Source organism: Oryctolagus cuniculus, chromosome 12, assembly GCF_051225735.1.
Source record: "Oryctolagus cuniculus isolate XC-2025 breed Fujian yellow rabbit chromosome 12, ASM5122573v1, whole genome shotgun sequence".
In the NCBI taxonomy this organism is placed as follows: Eukaryota; Metazoa; Chordata; class Mammalia; order Lagomorpha; family Leporidae; genus Oryctolagus; species Oryctolagus cuniculus.
In genome coordinates, this window is record NC_142878.1 from 30589490 (window position 1) to 30612214 (window position 22725).

Genomic DNA, 22725 nt, shown 5'->3' on the forward strand with positions numbered 1-22725 from the left:
GTACATTGTGATTTAATGCTATAACTAGTACTCAAACAGTATTTTTCACTTTGTGTTTCTGTGTGGGTGCAAACTGTTGAAATCTTTACTTAATGTATGCTAAACTGATCCTCTGTATATAAAGAAAATTGAAAATGAATCTTGATATGAATGGAAGGGGAGAGGGAGTGGAAAAGGGGAGGGTTGCGGGTAGGAGGGATGTTATGAGGGGGAAGCCATTGTAATCCATATTCTGTACTTTGTAAATTTATATCATTAAATAAAAGTTTAAAAAAAAAGAATATCTCCACAATGAAAAACAACAAACGCAAAACCGATGAAACAAGAACAAGGAAGACATAATGATGCTCCCAAAAGAACATAACACTACAATACAAGATTATGAAGATGATGAGATAGAAGAAATGCAAGAAACAGAACTTAAAAAATTTATGTTAAGAACATTTAGAAGTTACAAAAAAAAATGAATGAACAACTGAAATCCATGCAGGACATGACAGAAAATGTCTCTCCTAAAAATGAAATCTTAAGGAGGAATCAAAATGAAATGAGGAATTTAGTAGAACATGAAATTGAGATATTGAGAAATCAAAATGAAAAGAATTCAATAGAACAAATAAAAAACACATTTGAGAGCCTTAAAAACAGAATCAGTGAGGCAGAAGAGAGAATATCAGACTTAGAAGACAGAGAACAGGAAAGTATACAGTCAAACCAAAGACAAGAAGAGGAAATTAGAAATCTAAAAAATATTGTTGGGAATCTACAGGATACTATTAAAACAAACCAACATTCAGATTCTAGGAGTTCCTGAAGGCACAGAGAGAAAGGATTAGAAGGACTTCTTAGTGAGATACTAGGAGAAAACTACCCAGGTTTGGAGAGAGAAAGGGACATCCACATGCAAGAAGCACATAGAACTCCCAATAATCATGACCAGAAGAGATCCTCACCACGACATATTGTAAACAAACTCACCACAGTGAAACATAAAGAAAAGAATCTAAAATGTGCAAGAGAGAAACATCAGATTATTCTCAGAGGATCTCCAATTAGACTCACAGCAGACTTCTCATCAGAAATCCTACAGGCTAGGAGGGATTGACAAGATATAGCCCAAGTACTAAGAGAAAAAAACCTGCCAGCCCAGAATATTATATCCTGCAAAGCTCTCATTTGTGAATGAAGGTGAAATAAAGACCTTTCATAGCAAACAGAAATTGAAAGAATTAGTCACCACTCATCCAGCCCTGCAAAAGATGCTTAAAGATGTGTTACACACAAAAACACAGAAACACGGCCATTAGTATGAAAGAAGGTAAAGGAAGAAAATATCTCAGTAAAAGATCACAGGAAGTTCAAAGCATATATTAGAAATATCTTTGGAAAAATGGCAGGGTAAAATCACTACTTAAAAACAGTCACATTGAATGTCAACAGCCACAACTCTCCAGTTAAAAGGCACAGACTGGTGGAATGGATTAAAAAACAAAACCCATCTATTTGCAACTTACAAGAAACATCTTTCCAACAAAGATGCATGCAGACTGAAAGTGAAAGGTTGGAAAAAGTTATTCCATGCCAACAGAAACCACAAAAGAGCTAGCATAGCCAGCTTAATATCAGACAAAATAAAGTTTAACACAAAAACTGTTAAGAGAGACAAAGAGGGGCACTATATAATGATTAAGGGATCAATTCAACAGGAAGATGTAACTATTATAAACATATATGCACCTAATTACAGGGCACTGGTTATTTAAAAGATATGTTAAGGAACTGAAAGGGAAATGGACAGATTCCTGGACATACACAACCTACCTAAATTGAACCATGAAGACATAGAAAACATAAACAGACCCATAACCAAGTCAGAAATTGAATCAATAATAAAGGGCAATCAAACAAAGAAAAGCCCAGGACAGAATGGATTCACTGCTGAATTCTACCAGACATTTAAAGAAGAAGTAACTCCAATTATTTTTTAATATTTTTATTATTTATTTGAAAGGTAGAGTTACAGACAGTGAGAGAGACAGAGAAAGGTCTTCCTTCCATTGGTTCACTCTCCAAATGGCTACAATGGAGAAGCCAGGAGCCAGGAGATTCTTCCTCTTCTCCCATGTAGGTACAGGGGCCCAAGCACTTGGGCCATCCTCTACTGCTTTCCCAGGCCACAGCAGAAAGCAAGACTGGAATAGGAGCAGCCAGGACTAGAACCAGCATTCATATGGGATGCCGGTGCCACAGGCGAAGAATTGACCGAGTGCACCATGGAGCCAGCCCCCTAACTCCAATTCTTCTCAAACTATTCAGAACAATTGAAAAAGAGGGAATCCTCCCAAATTCTTTCTACGAAGCCAGCATCACCTATATTCCTAAACCTGAAAAAGATGCAACATTGAAAGAGAATTACAGACCAATTTCCCTGATGAACATAGATGCAAAAGTCCTCAATAAAATTCTGGCCAAGAATGCAACAACACATCAGAAAGATCATCCACCCAGACCAAGTGGGATTTATCCCTGGTATGCAGGGATGGTTTAATGTGCGCAAAACAATCAATGTGATACACCACATTAACAATCAGCAGAAGAAAAACCATATGATTATCTCAATAGATGCAGAGAAAGCATTCGATAAAATACAATACCATTTCATTATGAAAACTCTAAGCAAATTGGGTATAGAAGGAACATTCCTCAATACAATCAAAGCAATCTATGAAAAACCCACAGCCAGCTTCCTATTGAATGGGGAAGAGTAGGAAGCATTTCCACTGAGATCTGGTACCAGACAGGGATGCCCACTCTCACCACTGCTATTCAATATAGTTCTGGAAGTTTTAGCCAGAGCCATCAGGTAAGAAAAAGAAATTAAAGGGATACACATTGGGAAGGAATAAATCAAACTATCCTTCTTTGCAGATGATATGATTCTTTATTTAGGGGACCCAAAGAACTCTACTAAGAGACTATTGGAACTCATAGAAGAGTTTGGTAAAGTAGCAGGATATAAAATCAATGCACAAAAATCAACAGCCTTTGTATACACAGGCAATCCCACGGCTAAGAAATTCTAAGATCAATCCCATTCACAATAGCCACAAAAACAATCAAATACCTTGGAATAAACTTAACCAAGGATGTCTAAGATCTCTCTGGTGACAATTACAGTATCTTAAAGAAACATAGAAGAGGATACCAAAAAATGGAAAAATCTTCCATGCCCACGGATTGGAAGAATCAATATCATCAAAATGTCCATTCTCCCAAAAGCAATTTCTAGATTCAAAGTGATACCAATCAAAATGCCAAAGACATTCTTATCAGATCCAGAAAAAGTGATGCTGAAATTCATATGGAGGCACAGGAGACCTCGAATAGTTAAAGCAATCTTGGACAACAAAAACAAAGCCAGAGGCATCACAATACCAGATTTCAGGGCATACTACAGGGCAGTTGTAATCAAAACAGCATGGTACTGGTACAGAAACAGATGGATAGACCAATGGAACAGAATTGAAACACCAGAAATCAACCCAAACATCTACAGCCAACTTATATTTGATCAATGATCTAAAACCAATTCCTGGAGCAAGGACAGTCTATTCAACAAATGGTACTGAGAAAATTGGATTTCCACATGCAGAAGCATGAAGTAAGACCCTTACCTTACACCTTACACAAAAATCCACTCAACATGGATTAAAGACCTAAATCTATGATCCAACACCATAAATTATTAGAGAACATTGGAGAAACCCTGCAAGATATAGGCACTAGCAAAGACTTCTTGGAAAAGACTCCAGAAGCACAGGCAGTCAAAACCAAAATTAACAATTGGGATTACATCAAATTGAGTGAAGAGGCAACCGACAGAATGGGAAAAAATTTTTGCAAACTATGCAACATATAAAGTATTAATAACCATAATGTACAAAGAGATCAAGAAACTCCTCAATGGCCGGCACCGCGGCTGAATAGGTTAATCCTCCGCCTTGCGGCGCCGGCACACCAGGTTCTAGTCCCGGTCGGGGCGCCAGATTCTGTCCCAGTTGCCCCTCTTCCAGGCCAGCTACCTGCTGTGGCCAGGGAGTGCAGTGGAGGATGGCCCAAGTGCTTGGGCCCTGCACCCCATGGGAGACCAGGAGAAGCACCTGGCTCCTGCCATCGGATCGGCCGCAGCGCGCCAGCCGCTGCAGCCATTGGAGGATGAACAAACGGCAAAGAAAGACCTTTCTCTCTGTCTCTCTCTCTCACTGTCCACTCTGCCTGTCCAAAAAAAAAAAAAAAAGAAAGAAAGAAACTCCTCAACAACAAAACAAACAACCCACTTAAGAGATGGGCAAACGGCCTAAACAGACATTTTTCAAAAGAGGAAATCCAAATGGCCAACAGACACATGAAAAAATGTTCAGGATCACTAGCCATCAGGGAAATGCAAATCAAAACCACAATGAGGTTTCACCTCACCCTGGTTAGAATGGCTCACATACAGAAATCTACCAACAACAGATGCTGGCAAGGATGTGGGGGAAAAGGGACACTAATCCACTGTTGGTGGGAACGCAAACTGGTAAAGCCACTTTGGAAGTCAGTCCGGAGATTCCTCAGAAACCTGAATATAACCCTACTGTACAACCCAGCCATCCCACTCCTTGGAATTTACCCAAAGGAAATTAAATTGGCAAATAAAAGAGCTGTCTGCACCTCAATGTCTATTGCAGCTCAATTCATAATTCCTAAGACCTGGAATCAACCTAAATGCCCATCAACAGAAGACTGGATGAAGAAATTATAGGATATTTATAGAATACTATACAGCAGTTAAAACAAAATCTGGTCATTTGCAACAAAATGGAGGAATCTGGAAAACATTATGCTGAGTGAATTAAGCCAGTCACAAAGGGACATATATGTTCTCCCTGATCAGTGACAACTAACTGAGCACCTAAAAGCAAACCCGTTGCAGTGAAACTGACAGTATGAGAAGCAATGACTTGATCAGTCCTTGTCCTGACTGTCCAGGAACCACTTATTATTTTATTCCTTTTAGTATTTTTTCTATTTAATACCATTGGTTGAACTCTTTAATTAACACACAATTATTCCTAGGCATTTAAATTTAACTGAAAAGTGATCCCTGTTAAATTTAAGAGTGGGAATAAGAGAGGGAGGAGATGTATAGTTCGGCACATGCTCACTCAGACTTACCCCTAATGGTAGAGTTTCACTCCCCCTCTTCACAGAGGAACGACACTAGACCCTGCGCTGTTCTTTTGTCTGCTCGACCCTTCCCGGGTTTGCTGCTGGTTCTTCCCGGGTTGGCTGCCGATCCTTCCACCTCCGTGGAAGGGCGGCTCCCCCTGCCACTTTCCCCACTTCCGCGGGGGAGCGGCACACTGCCGGCCAGCTCTCTCGGGGGCTGCTCAGATGTTATCCGGATGTTCCCCTTAGATGTTCCTGGTGCATGTTGTCTCTCTCCTCCTTTATAGTCCTCTTCCACCAATCCCAACTCTGCTACCCACACGCCGAGTACGCTGCTCTCCTCCAATCAGGAGCAGGATCAGCTCCTGCAGGTTATTGGTCGAACTGGAGGCAGCTGTGTAAAAGTTGTTTCCTCCTCTCCCAGCGCCATATTGTGGGAGAGCAGATGCATAGAATAAGTCTTAATTCCAGTAACTTAGTCTAGTCCGAGTTGCTCCCCACAGTAGAGCTAGAAACATGCCAAGGGATTCCAATTAAATGCCATCAAGGTGGCATGTACTAATGCCATCTTGTTAAAGTGATCAGTTTAAGTTCATAATTGATCAAAAAGTTAGAATTAAGTGTCAAAGGGTCTTACATAAATAAGACCAGTGTCTGCTAATAATAATTGAAAGAATTAAAAAGGAGAGAATGATACTATATGGGAAGCAGGATACACAGCAGACTCATAGAATGGCAAATACTCTAAACAGCACTCTGGCTGCATAATCATCCCTTAAAGGCATTTGGAACTGGCTAAAAAGCCCATGAGAGTTTCGCAGGTATGGAAAGCCAAGACACTGTGGCAAAAAAAAAAAAAATGACCTAAATGAAAGATCTCTGTGAGTGAGATCCCAGCAGAAAGAACAGGCCATCAAAGAAGGAGGTACCTTTCTCTGAAGAGAGGAGAGAACTTCCACTTTGAATATGGCCTTGTCTAAATAAGATCGGAGTTGGAGAACTCAAGAGGCTTCCATAGCCTTGGCAGCTCATGACAAGAGCCTTGGGTGATCACTGACACCATAAATAAGAGTGTTAATTGTTAAATCAACAACAGGAGTTACTGTGCATTACTTCCATGTAGTATCTCGGCCCCTAACGTGTTGTACTACATGAATTAATGGTAAAACTACTACTCAAACAGTAATTTATACTTTGTGTGTCTGTATGGGTGCAGTCTGTTGAAATCTTTACTTAGTACATACTGAGTTGATCTTCTGTATATAAAGATAATTGAAAATGAATCTTGATGAAGAATGGGATGGGAGAGGGAGTGGGAGATGGGATGGTTGCAGGTGGGAGGTACATTATGGGGGAAAAGCCGCTATAATTCAAAAGTTGTACTTTGTAAATTTATATTTATTAAATAAAAGTTGAAAAAAATAATAAAAAAGAAACACAAAAAATTAAAAAGTGATCTTATCATAAACTTGCAAATCCTCCCCCTCTCCCAATATACTCAAATGAATATATATATATATATTTAAACCTATATCTCTTCTAAAACTAACTCTATACACTGAGAAAATGCATAAGGTAGGCACCATGGGAGATTCTACAAGAGACTATTCTGCAGCTTCTGACAGCATCGTGCTTACCACCAGTCTGTCTCGAGTAGTATTCCCTTTGTTTGATTCAACCTCTGTTCTTGTATTGTATCCAAGAGTTGAGTACTAACACTCTTTTTTTTCCTCCCTCGGGAATTCTTCCTGCTTTAAGTAAGCAGTTGCAATGAGAAGAATTTCAAGTTTTAGATTCCCAGATAGCTGAAATTTAGTCAAGCAGATTATTAAGACCACTCAAAATTAAAGATATGTCATATCTAATAAATAACTCCATAGTAGATGCTTTTTGCTGTTTTGAGCTTTGTGTAATAATAAAGCATTATGGTGGGTCAGCCTGCACACCTCCGGCATGGCGGACTTCTCCAAACCTGCGGCTCCCATTCTGTCTCTCAACCCGGAGAAAGATGCACAGTTTCGGAAGGAGGTGGAGCAAGTCCGCAAGCGCGTCACCCAGAAAAAAAAGCAAGAAACACTTACTCCTGGAGTAATCTATGTGGGCCACCTACCTCCAACACTTTATGAAACCCAGATTCAAGAGTATTTCTCCCAATTTGGCACTGTTACAAGATTCCGACTGTCCAGAAGCAAAAGGACTGGAAATAGCAGAGGCTATGCCTTTGTGGAGTTTGAGTCTGAGGATGTTGCCAAGATAGTTGCTGATACAATGAACAACTACCTTTTTGGTGAAAGGCTCTTGGTGTGTCATTTTATGCCACCTGAAAAAGTACATAAGGAACTTTTTAAAGCATGTAATGTTCCATTTCGTCAGCCATCACATCCAGCAGTGAAACGGTATAATCGGAATCGGACACTTCTACAAAAGCTATGGATGGAGGAGCAATTTAAAAAGAAAGAAAAACTACTCAGAAAGAAATTAGCTAAAAAGGGAATTGATTATGATTTTCCCTCATTGATTTTACAGAAAGGAAAAATGTTGGAAGCACTGATCTTCAGAACTCTACAAATGGCCAGGTGGTAAATGTACCTTCAAAGAAGAAAACTTCTGGCATACCTAAGAAGAAGAAAAAAAAGACTTCAGGTACTGCTAACACTCCTGAGAAGACTGTGGATAGCCAGGGCCCCACACCAGTTTGTACACCATCATATTTGGAGAGACGAAAATCTGAAGCAGCTGAAATGAAAGATGATGAGAAAGATGATGAAATAGTTTTCAGACAGCCTGTATCTGATGTAAAAGAAGAAACACAAGAGACTCAAACAACTGCACGTTCAGGGAAGAAAAGACGAAGAAAAAGCAATCCATGATTCTGAGTGTATTTTGTATAATATATCTTCTGGAAAATGTGATGATTTTATGACTCTGAGCGTTACTGTGGTGTATTTTGTATAATATATCTTCTGGAAAATGTGATGATTTTATGACTCTGAGTGTTACTGTGATACTACGGAATGCAACCATTGATGGGATTTTTCAGAGGAAAAACAAGCTATTTGATTGCATCACTCAGGAAACCAATCAGTGATTTTGGCTTGTCTGCCCTTGCTAAGGCACAGTGGTGCAGTGGTTGGCTTCATAGTATCCTTGTCGTAGTCTTGTTTTCTTTTTAGCTTTCATAGCTCTCCTTAGTTATTCTGCCTACATAAAAACTGGTCATCATTAAGTTTAAGTACTAGGGGGCTGGCACTGTGGTGCAGCGGGTAATGCAAGCCTGAAGTGCTGGCATTCCATATGGGCACCGGTTCGAGCCCCGGCTATTCCACTTCCAATCCAGTTCTCTGCTATGGCCTAGGAAAGCAGTAGAAGATGACCCAGGTCCTTGGGCCCTGCACCCACGTGGGAGACCCAGAGGAAGCTCCTGGCTTCGGATCAGCACAGCTCTGGCCATTGTGGCAATCTGGGGAGTGAACCATTGGATGGAAGACACCTTTCTCTCTCTCTCTCTCTCTCTCTCTCTCTCTCTGTAACTCTCTGACTTTCAAATAAGTAAATAAATATTTTTTTAAAAAAAGAAAAAAAATAATAAAGCATTATAAGGTAAATTACAAAGTATGGCAGATAAGCCCAGAATCATTTGTAAAGTAATGTGATAAATACTGAGACACCTTTTATTCTATAATGGTCCCACTGAATCATAGAAATATGGTTTCAGGGGCAGGCATTTGGGGTAATGGTTAAGATGCTACTTGGGACACCCACATCTTATACCGGAATGCCTGGATTCAAGTCCTGGCTCTGTTCTCCTTTCCAGCTTCCAGTTAATGTGGTTCAAGTAGGTGGATCCCTGCCACCCACATGGGAGACTAACATTGAGTTCTGGGCTCCTGGCTTCAGCCTGGCCCAGATCAAGCTGTTTTAGGCATTTAAGAGGTAAGCTAGTGGTAGAAGATTCTCTCTCTCTCTCACTTTCACTCTCTCTGTCTCACTCAATGCTTGTTTTCCTGATTTTCAAATAAATAAAAATTAAAAAGAAATATGGTTTCAGAAATTTATCTGAGTTCAAATTTGCTAACAGTTGGTTTAAGAATGTGTATGTGGCACAATTACTATCAATTAATCATGGGAAGAGAAATGCAGGAAGCTTCTAGAAATACTGTTATTTGCTTGTAAGATAAGATAGAGTGAAAAAAACTGGTGTCTTTCTATAACTACATGAACAAAGCCAGCACCGTGGCTCACTAGGCTAATCCTCTGCCTTGCGGTGCTGGCACACCGGGTTCTAGTCCCGGTCGGGGCACCGGATTCTGTCCCAGTTGCCCCTCTTCAAGGCCAGCTCTCTGCTGTGGCCATGGAGTGCAGTGGAGGATGGCCCAAGTATTTGGGCCCTGCACCCCATAGGAGACCAGGATAAGTACCTGGCTCCTGCCATCGGATCAGCACAGTGCACTGGCCGCAGCGCACCGGCCGCGGCGGCCATTGGAGGGTGAACCAACGGCAAAGGAAGACCTTCCTCTCTGTCTCTCTCTCTCTCACTGTCCACTCTGCCTGTCAAAAAAAAAAAAAAAAACTACATGAACAAGAAAATCTGTAGCCCAGTTACAGCCACTTAAAATCATAAAGGGAGTAAGCCTTAATTTGAAGCTGACACTACAGATGGCATAATGGAAAAGCAGAAAGAGACTAGATCTGTGGTGATAATAATGAGCCACTAAAGCAGCTCACCTGTAGCCTATCTCACTTCTAGATTTTCTGTTCTTTGGCATAATAAATTTGCTTATTCTAGTTAATTCAGCACTTCTGTTATTTACAGCCTAAAATCCCATCAAATACCAGCACCCTCGATTTGTAGAGGCCATCTGCTATGTTATTTTAAATATGTATATAATTAAGTTGGTTTATGATGATTTTAAAAACAAAATTTTAAAAATAATAGCAAACTAGCAAAGAGCTCAGCCATGCATAATAAAAATTGCATAAAATAGTGAAAAATGAACACATAGTATAGTGATCAAATATTTACTACTTGATTTATCAAGGCTTTTTATTTGATTCTTCACAATTTTTTTGAAAAGTTAAACATAAAAGGTCTAATAATAAAACTATGTGACAGCTTGTCTCTGTGGAAAAAGCCTTATGGAAGTAAGAGACAGAACAGACCTTTTTGATTTGTACCTTTGCCAAGGCATGATAGCTTCTTACAACATATTTTCTCGTTAAAATTATACAAAGGATCTCAATCCTGAGGCATTAGGAATAAGCTGACTTCTAGCTGGGATTAAAATGAGATTTCTTCCCCTTGGGGAATGGTACTACAAATATGATCAAGTGAATTACTGAAGGATTTTATTAGATTCCTGGTCTGGTCCAGGGTGATAATTTCTAAATACAGAGAATTGGAAAAGGGCAAATGTTTATCTTGAAGAGTAAACTAAAGGGGAATTTAAATTCAACAGACTTTCTTCACACTCTCAGCTTCCACTACCACCATGGACACAGATTCCACAAAGAAGGAAACTTTCTAAAAGACCATTCAAGTAAACTGTAAAATGTAAGATCACAAAAACAGCCTTAATAATCTAACATGTCCTCACCCTGTAAAACACATCACCATATAAAACTAGTCAGGCTCCGTGGTTTCTTACAATCTATTTATTCTTCCATCTTTCCAGTTGTGATGGCTCCTTTGTTTATAATGATATCCCCCTCTCCCTGTCTCTTTCACACTCCCCTCCTTCCTCTCCTCCTTCTGTCTCCATCCTCCATTTCATTTTCCTTCACAATGCATACTCTTCATTTCAGGTCTAATTCAAGCCTGATCTGCTAAAAGCCATGCCTGGGCACTTCTCCCCTCTGGATTCCTATGATGGTCTCACAAAAATATAGAGACAAATTTCCAATAAGGGAACTTTGAATTTGGAGTAAAGAATAGGATTAAGGGACAGGTATTTGGCCTAGTGATTTAAACTTCTGGTTGGGATGCCCACATACCATACCGGAGTGCCTGGGTTTGAATATTGCCTCCACTCCTGATTCTAGCTTCCTGCTAATGTGTGCTCTGGTGAGCACACTATTGAATGTTCAGCAAGAAATGGCCCAAGTCATGGCTCCTGCCACTTACATGAGAGACCTGGATTCAGTTCTTTACCTTCTCACTTCAGCTTCACTCAGCCCCAGGTGTCGCAGGATTTGGGGGAGTAAACCATTAGATGGAAGATCTTGTCATACACTTCCTCCCTTCTATCTGTCTCTCTCTCTCTCTCTCTCAAATAAATAAATAGGACTGCAATGTGCTACATATATGCCCAGGCCACAGTAGACTGTGATATGTCTGGAAAATGAAAAGTTGGGGATTTCATTAGGATACAGAAATCTACAAAGGAGCTGGCAAGCTCTGATTGGCCAGGGGCAGCATTTACTACAGAGAGCTAGTCTTACAGTCACAGCTATCAGTTTTGAAAACAGTTGTTAAGAAGAAAACAGTCTTCCTAAAATTATTAAATGAGCATATTTTAAATGAAATCTAAGAGCTCAATGGAAAAATCTTTAATCCTTTTTCACAGTTATCAATATGGATGTGCATGTATATTTTATCACCAAATAATAAATGAATCAATGAAATTCATTTAGTTTTCTGGATTATTCACATCCTGAGGAAGTCATATCACATATAGTGTGGTTTTTTTTGTTTTTTTTTTTTTTGTTTTTTGTTTTTTGTTTTTTGACAGGCAGAGTGGACAGTGAGAGAGAGAGACAGAGAGGAAGGTCTTCCTTTGCCCGTGGTTCACCCTCCAATGGCCGCCACGGCCGGCGCACTGCAGCCAGTGCACCGCGCTGATCCGATGGCAGGAGCCAGGTACTTACCCTGGTCTCCCATGGGGTGCAGGGCCCAAGCACTTGGGCCATCCTCCACTGCACTCCCTGGCCACAGCAGAGAGCTGGCCTTGAAGAGGGGCAACCGGGACAGAATCCGGAGCCCCGACCGGGACTAGAACCTTGTGTGCCAGCGCCGCAAGAAGATTAGCCTAGTGAGCCGCGGCGCCGGCCGACATATAGTGTTAACAGACTTAAACACAAGGTGGGTTTTTTTCATTGGATTGGCCCACCTGACAGGGTAGTTTCTGAGTAAATCATTTATGACTTCAACATTTCTTACCATTGGACTTTCAATTCTATTTTAAATGGATATGGAAGTAATATTTTTATTTATGTGCTCTGTTTCTACAAAGGAAAGTCTGCATCAGAAAAGTCCAAACATGTCTATTGTGTTCAGTTGGTATAATGAGAAGCTTGATATTTAAGATGAAAAAAGAGTTCAGAGCCCAACTCTGACACTCACAGACCCTGTGACAGCTGCCCTCAATAAGAGTACAGATCTTTATTACTAATATCAATAATAATTTGCAACTATTAAATACTGATTCTGCCATTTAGTATCCTCATGATCTTAAGTGAGACATTTAGCCTACCTCATTTTCTCTGTTTGTAAAATGAATAACATCTGTTCTATTGCCTTCATAGAATTATGAGAACTGAAATAAGATAATGAGTATCACAGTGTTTTTAATGAATACAAAAGCTCCTCAATATATGATGGGTTATATTCTGATTAACTCACTATAAGCTAAAAATTATAAATCAAAAATGCATTGAATACAGCAATCTACTGAACATTATAACTCAGTAAAACTACAACAAAGAATATTTGTTGTCTACTCTCATGATCTTACTCTCAAGCTTGACTGAGAGCTACTGCTTCCTGCCACTACCCAGACATAATGACAAAGGTTTATACTGCATACTATACTGCTGGCCCAGGAAAAGGTCAAAATTCAAAATTGGGAGCACGGTTTCTATTGAATACATATGATTCTTACAACATCATAAAGTCAAAAAAATCATAAGCCAAGCCATCCTAAGTCACACAGATACTATATACCATATCTGTGATAAATTCTAAGAGAGCTCCCAAATACATTCATAAGATTTTTTAAACATAGGGGAGGGGATGGCACTATGGCAAGGCAAGTAAAAGCTGTCACCTGTGATGCCAGCATCCCATATGGGCACTGGTTTGAGTCCCAGCTGCTTTACTTCCAATCCAGCTCCTTGCTAATGCAGCTAGGAAAACAGTGAAAGTTCGTCCAAGTGCTTTGGCCCCTTCACTCACATGGGAGACCCAGAAGACGCTCCTGGCTCCTGGCTTCAGCCTGGCACAGACCCAACTGTTGTAGTCGGTCACTTGGGGAGTGAACCAGCAGATGGAAGATCTCTCTCTCTCTCTCTCTCTCGCTCTCCCCCCCTACTCACTCCCACTCTCTCTGTAATTCTGCCTTTCAAATAAATAAATCTTTTTTTTAAAAAAAGTGCAATTCTATAATAATATCAAATGAACAGTCTAATGTACAATTTTAAACATGATTATAATTACATAAAAAAGGCATTTTATAAAAAGACTATGATGAAACCACCTAGACAGAGTGCCCATAGGCAGCTGGATCTGGGAACATCGCAGCCTATCTGTGGACAGGACAGGCTAATGGGGCAGAGTGGATCCTCTCTACCTTGTGACTGTGGGAGCTTTGTATGCTGAGACTGTGACTGTGCAAGAGGGCTCAGGGTGTTGCTGGGCCTCTGGGCAATCACTGAGAGCGGCTCCACATTCTCAGAGCTCCCTATCTGTAGTGGGTCATTGGTATGGGATCCATGCTCACACTGAGGACTACACAGACTGTTTGTTCAGTTCATGCAATAGTGCAGAATTGCTCCCACTGTGGACTAACACTCAGGCATTGATCACTTTGGAAGGGAGAAGGTGAGGGTGGGATTATGCCAACAGAGGTGATCATACTCCCCTTTCTGCTAACAAGAGATCTAATACACCCAACTTTGGTGTCACTCTGGATACTCACCCCACCCTAGATCACTGACCAGAGCTCCCTGGCCACATCCAGTACATACATCTGAGCATTCACTGAAAGAGCAGACACTCCACTAAGCCACAGAGGAGCAGTTCAAAGATAAAAGCCATCAGAGGAAAAAAACCAACAAGTATTTCCACAAATGCATAAAAATTTATGCATAAATTCAAGAAATAAGAATTAGGAAGACAACATGAACCCCCAAAAGGAACGCAAAAACACCTCAATATTAGAATGTTAAGATAAAGAGATGGATGAAATCCCTGAATTGGAATTCAAAAGATTAAGCATAGGATAATTTAGAAGCAATGAGAAGCAAACTCATGAGTTTAAGAAATCCATACATGACTTGAATGAAAAAGAAGGAGGAGGAGGAGATGGAGAAGGAGGGGAAGAAGGAAGAGTTGGAGGAGGAGGAAGAAGAAGAAAAGAATAAATTAGGAAACCCAGAAACAGTGTTGGAGATTTATGGGATACTATCAAATGACCCAACATATGGGTCTTGGGAGTTCCTGAAGGTGTGGAAAGAGAGAATTGACTAGAAGCCCAGTTTTAGGAAATAACTACAGCAAACTTCCCTACTTTGGAGAAACAAGGCACATAGAACTCTTTATAGACATGAACAGAAAAGATTTTCACCATGACATATTGTAGTCAAACTTTCCACAAAAAACATAAGAAAGATCTGGCATGAGAAAGATGCCAAATTACTTTCCAAGGATCTCCAATCAGACTCATAGCTGACTTCTCATCAGAATGGGAGTAGGAGAGGGAGGAAGAAGAAGAGTGGGAGTGCAGGTGAAGGGAGGGCAGTGTGGGAAGAATCACTATGTCACTAAATTTGTATTTATGAAATGTGTGAAATTTGTATACATTAGATAAAAATTTTCTAGGAGGAAGAAAAGAAAGAGACATGAAGCAAAAAAAAGAATAGAAAGAGAGAGAGGAAAGAGGGAAAGAAGGAAGGAGGGAAGGAAGGAGGGAGAGAGGGAGGGAAGGAAGGGAGGGAGGGAAAGAAGGAAGGAAGGGAGGGAGGGAGGGAGGGAAGGAAGGAAGGAAAGAAAGGAGGGAGGAAAGATGAAGAGAGAGAGAGAGAGAGAGAGAAAGAAAGAAAGAAAGAAAGAAAGAAAGAAAGAAAGAAAGAAAGAAAGAAAGAAAGAAAGGAACGAACCTGGGGGGGATTCCAAGATGGCAGATTAGGGAGAGACGTGGTGTACTAGACTAGGGATAAAGGAATAAACTGTGAAAGAAAGGGGAGTAGGAAGTGCAATTTCAGGGTGGAATTAGAGAGAAAAACACACTGGAAATCCTAAAAAAAAAAAAGAAGGAAGGACCCCATGGACCTGTGTGGAAGGTGCAGATATGCAACACAAACATGGGTGCAACAGAGGACTGCAGCAGCCAAGAACTGAATTAGGCAGCAGCTTGGAGATAGAGGTTAGACCAGACTGCAGAAACCATGGCAATATAACCAGAAGGAAAGCATGGCATGAGTCTGGTCTGGAGCCCAGGGGGCTATTGGTTGCCTACAAACCCAGAGGAAGTGGAGGGGGCACATTGTCTTGCACCAGCTTCCCCACAACATTACCTGCTGCCTGGCTGAGAAAGGGAGAGTGTCATTTTGGGTGCTGGCAGCAGTGGCAGAGCTACATTCGGCCAGTGGCCCTTGTGTACCCAGGATCCAGTGATTCCCCACTGAATTTGAGCCTAGCTGGGAGCCCAACTGGCCAATCAAGTAAGATGGTGAGGTGCCTCCAGATTCCTAGGACCAAGATGCCTAGGCAGAGTTGTCTTGGGGAACATCTACCTCTCTGTTGACTGGGCAGGCTGGCAGGGCAAACAGAAACCTCTGTACCCAGCAACTGTGGGAGCCTCATGTGCTGAAACTGTGGGGACTCAGTGGTTACATGAGAAGGTGCAGGAATAGCTGGTATCTGGGCAATCACTGGGAGTGGCTACACATGTTCACTGTGCTCACAATAAAGACTGCACATATCATTTGTCTGGTTCATACAGTGACATAGAACACACAGGGGGATAAAATATGGACATTAAGATCTACCATGCCCAACTTGGATGTTACCTGGATACTTGCCCCACCCTGGAGCACTGACCAGAGCTCCCTGGCCATACCCACCACACACCTCTTGATATTCATTGAAAAATGCAGTTATCCCACTAAATAACAGAAGCATACCTCAAGATAAAAGCTATCAGATTTTAACATAAAAACTCTTAAAAGTGATGAAGAAGGGCACCATGTAATAATTAAAGGGTCAAATCAACAGGAAGATGTGACTATAATAAATGTATATGCACACAATTTCAGGATTCCTGGCTATATAAAAGAAATGTTAATAGATCTAAAGGGAGACATAGACACTAATACAATAGTAATGGGAGATGTCAACATCCCACTTTCATCAATGGACAAATCAACTAGACAAAATCAACACAGAAACAACAGAACTAATTGACACTATGGACCAAATGGACCTGATATCTATAGAACTTCTCACCCCACAGTTGCAGAAGAAACTTTCTTATTATCAGTGCTTGGAACTTTATCTAGCATATGGATAGACCATATGCTAGGCCATAAAGCAAGAACCAGCAAATTCAAAAAAAAAAAAATCAAAATCACACCATGAATCTTCTCTGACCACAATGGAATGAAGCTGGAAATCAACAACTCAAGAGTCTCTAAATCATATGAAAACACACAGAGACTCAAGGAAATGTTCCTGAATGAACACTGCATCATAGGAGAAATCAAAAGAGAAATTAAAAAATTTCTGGAAACAAATTAAGTTGACAACACATCATATCAAAACTTATGGGATACAGCAAAAGCAGTGTTAAGAGGGAAGTTTATTGCCATTAGACTCCAAATCCCATTAAGTTGGCAGGTACCAAAGCCATCTTACTAGTTAAAGTGATCAGTTTAAGTTCATAACTGATCATAAAGATAAGATTAAGTGTCAAAGGATCACATAAATAAGACCAGTGTCTGCTAATAATAATTGAAAGAATTAAAAAGGAGAGAACAATCCAACATGGGAAGCAGAATAAACAGCAGATTCATAGAATAACAAATGCCCTAAACAGCACTCTGGCCTCAGAATCAGCCCTTAAGGCATTTGGATCCAGCTAAAAAGCCTATGAGAGCATTTCAGGCATGGAAAGTCAAGACACTGTGGCAAAAAATTTCCTACATGAAGAATCTCTGTGAGTGAGATCCCAGCGGAAAGAACAGGCCATCAAAGAAGTATGTACTTTTATCTGAAGGGAGGAGAGACTTCCACTTTGCTTGTGGCCTTGTCTAACTGGTGATGGAGTTTGTGGTCACAAAAGGCTTCCATAGCCTTGGCAGCTCATGGTAAGAGCCTTGGGTGAACACTGACACCATAAATAAGGGTGTCAATTGTTAAATCAACAACAGGAGTCACTATGCACTTGCTCCCCATGTAGGACCTCTGTCCTTAATGTGTTGCACTATGAGAATTAACAGTAAAAGTATTCTTCAAACAGTACTTTATACTTTGTGTATAAAGTATACTTTGTGTGTCTGTGTTGGTGCAAACTGTTGAAATCTTTATTTAGTATAGAGTTGATTTTCTGTATATAAAGATAATCAAAAATGAATCTTAATGAAGAATGGGATGGGAGAGGGAGTAGGAGGTGAAATGGCTTGGAGGTGGGAGGGCAGGTATTGGGGGAAGAACCACAATAATTCAAAAGTTGTATTATTGAAATTTATATTTATTAAATAAAAGCTTTCTATAAAAAAAGAGGGAAGTTTATAACAATTGGTGCTTACATGATGAAATTGGAAAGAAACCAAATAAATGAGCTATAAATGCAGGAGGAAAGAAATAATAGATACATCAGAAATATGAATACAGACCTGCCATATGATCCAGACATCCCACTCCTGGGAATTTACCCAAACTAAAAGAAATCAACATATGTAAGAGTTATCTATATTCCCATGTTCATTGCAGCACAATTCACACTGGCAAAGATATAGGTCAACCCAGATGCCCAACAACTGTTGACTGGATAAAGAAATTATGGTACATATACATATACACTGAGTACTACTCAGCTGAAAAAAATGAAATCCTGTCTTTAGCAACAAAATAGATGCAACTGGAAACTATTATAGTTAATGAAATAAGCCAGTCCCAAAAATAAAGATATCATACATATTCCCTGATCTGAGGTAATTAATAGAGTACTTGAAATGTAATGTATTGGAGTGAAATAGACCTTGTGATATTCAATGATTGTTTACAGTCCTTGTCTCTTCCATTGAAGAACAGTGGTTTTTTTTTCCTTTTATTTATTTCTTCTTCATTCTATTTGCTGAAATATTTTACTTAGTTTAAGCTTAACAATATGTTTATCAAGCAGAAAATAGGTCTTTGTAAAAAATTAAAAGTGGGAATATGAGAAGGAGGAGGAAGAAGGGTTGGAATTTTTGCAGGAGGGAGGTTGGGGGGAGTGGAAATGTTCCTAAATCTGTGTATATAAAATTCATGACACTTACATAACTTAAAATTTTTTTAAATTTTTAAAAATTGCAGTAAAAATAAAGAAAGAATGTGAAGGCAGAAAATGCACCATTTTCATGAATGGACAGATCAAGCAGACAGAAAATTAACAAAGAAACAACAATGCTAATTGATACAATGGATCAAATGGACATAACTGATATCTACAAAATATTTCATCCTACACATTTCATCAATACATGAAATATTCCCTAGGATAGACCACATGCTAGACCATAGACAAGTCTCACAAAATTCAATAAAATCAAAATAATCTTCTCTGACCACAATGAATGAAGCTGGAAATCAACTACTGAAGAATCAATAGAACATCCAAACACATGGAGATTGAACAATATGCACCTGAATGTACTGTGGGCCATTAAAAAAAAGAAGCCCAAAATTAGTAGGAGAAAAGAAATAATTAAAATGAGAGAAAAACGAAAGAAAATTGAAACCAAAATAATACAAAAAATCAATGAAATGAAGAGCTAGTTTTTTGGAAAAAAAAGAAAATTGATACACCAAGTGTCAACTAACCAAACAAAAGAGAGGAAAGACCCAAATCAATAGAATGAGAGAAGAAAAAGGAAATGTGATAACAGATACAACAGAAATAAAAAGAATCATCAGGAATTACTACAAAGAGCTATATGCCAATTAATTGGAAAATCTAGAAGAAATGGATATATTCTGGATACATATAATTTACTAAAATTGAGTCATGAAGACATAAGAAACCTAAACAAACCTCTAACCAACACAGAGATTGAATCCTTAATAAAGACCTTCCCTACAAACAAAAGTCCAGGACCCAATGGCTTCACTGCTGAATTCTACCAGATAGTTAAAGAACTAATTCCAATTCTTCTGAAGCTATTCAAAAAAATTGAAAGGGTGAGAATCCTCCCAAAATCCTTCTATGAAACTTGCATCACCTTAGTTCCTAAACGAGAAAAAGATACAACAGAAACAGAACTATAGACCAATATACCTGAGGAACGTGGATGCAAAAATCCTCAACAAAAATAGCCAATCAAATCCAACAACACATCAGAAAGATCATTCACATGGACCAAGTCAGATTTATCCCTGGTATGCAGGGATGGTTCAATATTTGTGAATTAATAAATGTGATACATCAAATTAATAAATTGAAGAACAAAAACCGTATGATTATCCCAATAGATAGAGAGAAAGCATTTGGTAAAATACAACATCCTTTTCATGATGAAAACCTTCAGCAAATTGGGTATAGAAGAAACATTACTCAACACAAACAAGGCAATTTATGACAAACCAACAGCCAGCATCTTATTGAATGGGGAAGAGTTGGGAGCATTCCCACCGAGATCCAGAACCAGCTAAGGATGCCCACTCTCACCATTAGTATTCGATATTTTCCTGGAAGTCTTAGCTAGAGCAATTAGGCAAGAAAAATAAATCAAAAGGATGCAAATTGGAAAGGAGGAAATCAAACTATCCTTATTTGCAGATGATATGATTCTATAGACAGGGGAACCAAAAACTCCACTGAGACTATTGTACTGATAAAAGAGTTGGTAAAGTGACAGGATATAAATTTAACACACAAAAATCAATAGCCTTTGTATACACAGATAATGCCATGACTGAGAAAGAACTCTTAAAATCAATCCCATTCACAATAGAAGCAAAACAAATTAATTACCTTGGAATAAATTTAACCAAAGATGTCAAAGATACCTACAATGAAAATTACAAAACATTAATAAAAGAAATAGAAGAAGACACAAAAAACAGAAAACATCTTGTATGTTCGTGGTTTGGAAGATATCAATTTACAGATTCGATGAAATCCTATTCAAAATACCAATGACATTATTCTCAGATCTAGAAAAAGCAATGTGGAAATTTATATGGAAACACAAGAAATCCCAAGTAGCTAAAGCAATCTTACACATCAAAAACAAAGCCGAAGGAATCACGATACCAGATTTCAAAACATACTACAGGGAAGTTATAAAACAGCATGGTAGGGCCGGTGCCATGGCGCAGTGGCTTAATCTTCTGCCTGCAGTGTCAGCATCCCATATGGGTGCCAGTTCTAGTTCCGGCTTTTCCTCTTCCAAACCAGCTCTCCGCTATGGCCTGGGAAAGCAGTAGAAGATGTCCCAAGTCCTTGGACCCCTGCACCCATGTGGGAGACCAGGAGGAAACACCTAGCTCCTGGCTTCAGATCAGTTCAGCTCTGGTTGTTGCAGCCATTTGGGGAATGAACCAACAGAGGGAAGACCTTTCTCTCTGTCTCTCCCTCTCACTGTCTGTAACTCTACCTCTCAAATAAATAAATAAAATCTTTAAAAAGAAAACAGCATGGTACTGGCAAAAACAGATGTGTAGACCAATGGGACAGAACAGAAACTCCAGAAGTCAATCCACGCATCCACAACAAACTTATCTTTGACAAAGGAGCTAAAATAAATCCCTGGAGCAAGGACAGTCTATTCAACAAATGGTGCTGTGATAACTGGAACTCCTCATACAGATGTATGAAATGAGACCCCTAACTTGCACCTTCCACAAAAATTAACTCAAAATGCATCAAGGACCTAAATCTAAGATCTGATACTATCAAACTGCTAGACAACATTGGGTAAATTCTTCAGGACATTGGCATAGGCAAAGAGTTCTTGGAAAAGACCCCCAGAAGCACAGGCAATCAAAGCCAAAATTGACATATTAAATCACATCAAGCTAACAAGCTTCTGCTGTGCAAAAGAAACACTTAGCTAAGTGAAGAGGCAACCAATAGAACAGGAGAAAATATTTGCAAATTATACAAATGAAAAAGGATTAATATACAGAATCTATAAAGAGCTCAAGAAATTCAACAATAACAAAAAAAATCCAGTTAAGAAATAGACAAAGGACTTGAACAGACATTTTTCAAGAGAGGAAATTCAAATGGCCAACAGACAAATGAAAAATGCCCAGGATCACTAGCGATCAGGGAAATACAAATCAAAATCACAGTGTTTCACCTCACTCCAGTTAGAATGGCTATCATACAGAAATCAACAAACAATAAACGTTAGCAAGGATGTGGGAAAAAGGTATCTTTTTTTATTTTTTTTTTTTCAGGCAGAGTGGACAGAGAGAGAGAGAGAGAGAAAGGTCTTCCTTTGCTGTTGGTTCACCCTCCAATGGCTGCCGCGGCCGGCGCACTGCGCTGATCTGAAGGCAGGAGCCAGGTACTTTTTCCTGGTCTCCCATGGGGTGCAGGGCCCAAGCACTTGGGCCATCCTCCACTGCACTCCCTGGCCACAGCAGAGAGCTGACCTGGAAGAGGGGCAACTGGGACAGAATCCGGTGCCCTGACCGGGACTAGAACCCGGTGTGCCGGCGCCGCAAGGCGGAGGATTAGCCTAGTGAGCCGCGGCGCCGGCCTGGAAAAAGGTATCTTAATCAACTGTTGGTGGGAATGTAAACTCTTGCAGTCATTGTGCAAGAAAGCATGAAGATACTTCAGAAATCTGAAAATAGACCTACCATATGACCCAGCAATCCCACTCCAGGGAATTTACCCAAATGAAATTAAATCAGCATATGAAAGAGTTATATGTACCCCCATGTTTATTGCATCTAAATTCATAATAGCTAAGATATGTATCAACTCACATGTCCATCAACTGTTGACTGGATAAAGAAATTATGATATATATATATATATATATATATATATATATACTCTATTATACTACCCAGCAGTTAAAAAAATAAAAGAACGAAATCCTCTCTTTTACAACAAAATGAATGCAACTGGAAACCATTATACTTAGTGAAATAAGCCAGTCCTAAAAGGATAAAAACCATGTTTTCCCTGATCTGTGGTAACGAATAGAGTACCTAAAAGATAATCTATAGGAGCAAAATTGACATTTTGAGATTTGATGATTGTTTACAGCCCTTGTCTCTACTGTTGTGTTTTTTCTTCATACTATTTGTTGAACTCTTTACTTAGTGTAGGGTTAATCTTATGAGTATAAGGTAAAATG

General features: G+C 39.5%; 1 long non-coding RNA gene and 1 pseudogene across 5 annotated transcripts in view; one reads left to right on the forward strand and one right to left on the reverse strand.

Annotated features, from left to right (window-relative positions):
- Positions 1-22725, reverse strand: part of LOC138844624 (uncharacterized) — a 116954-nt gene that overhangs the window by 62965 nt on the left and 31264 nt on the right. The window lies entirely within an intron of this gene.
- On the forward strand, positions 7144-8123 carry LOC100343494 (MKI67 FHA domain-interacting nucleolar phosphoprotein pseudogene; annotated as a pseudogene).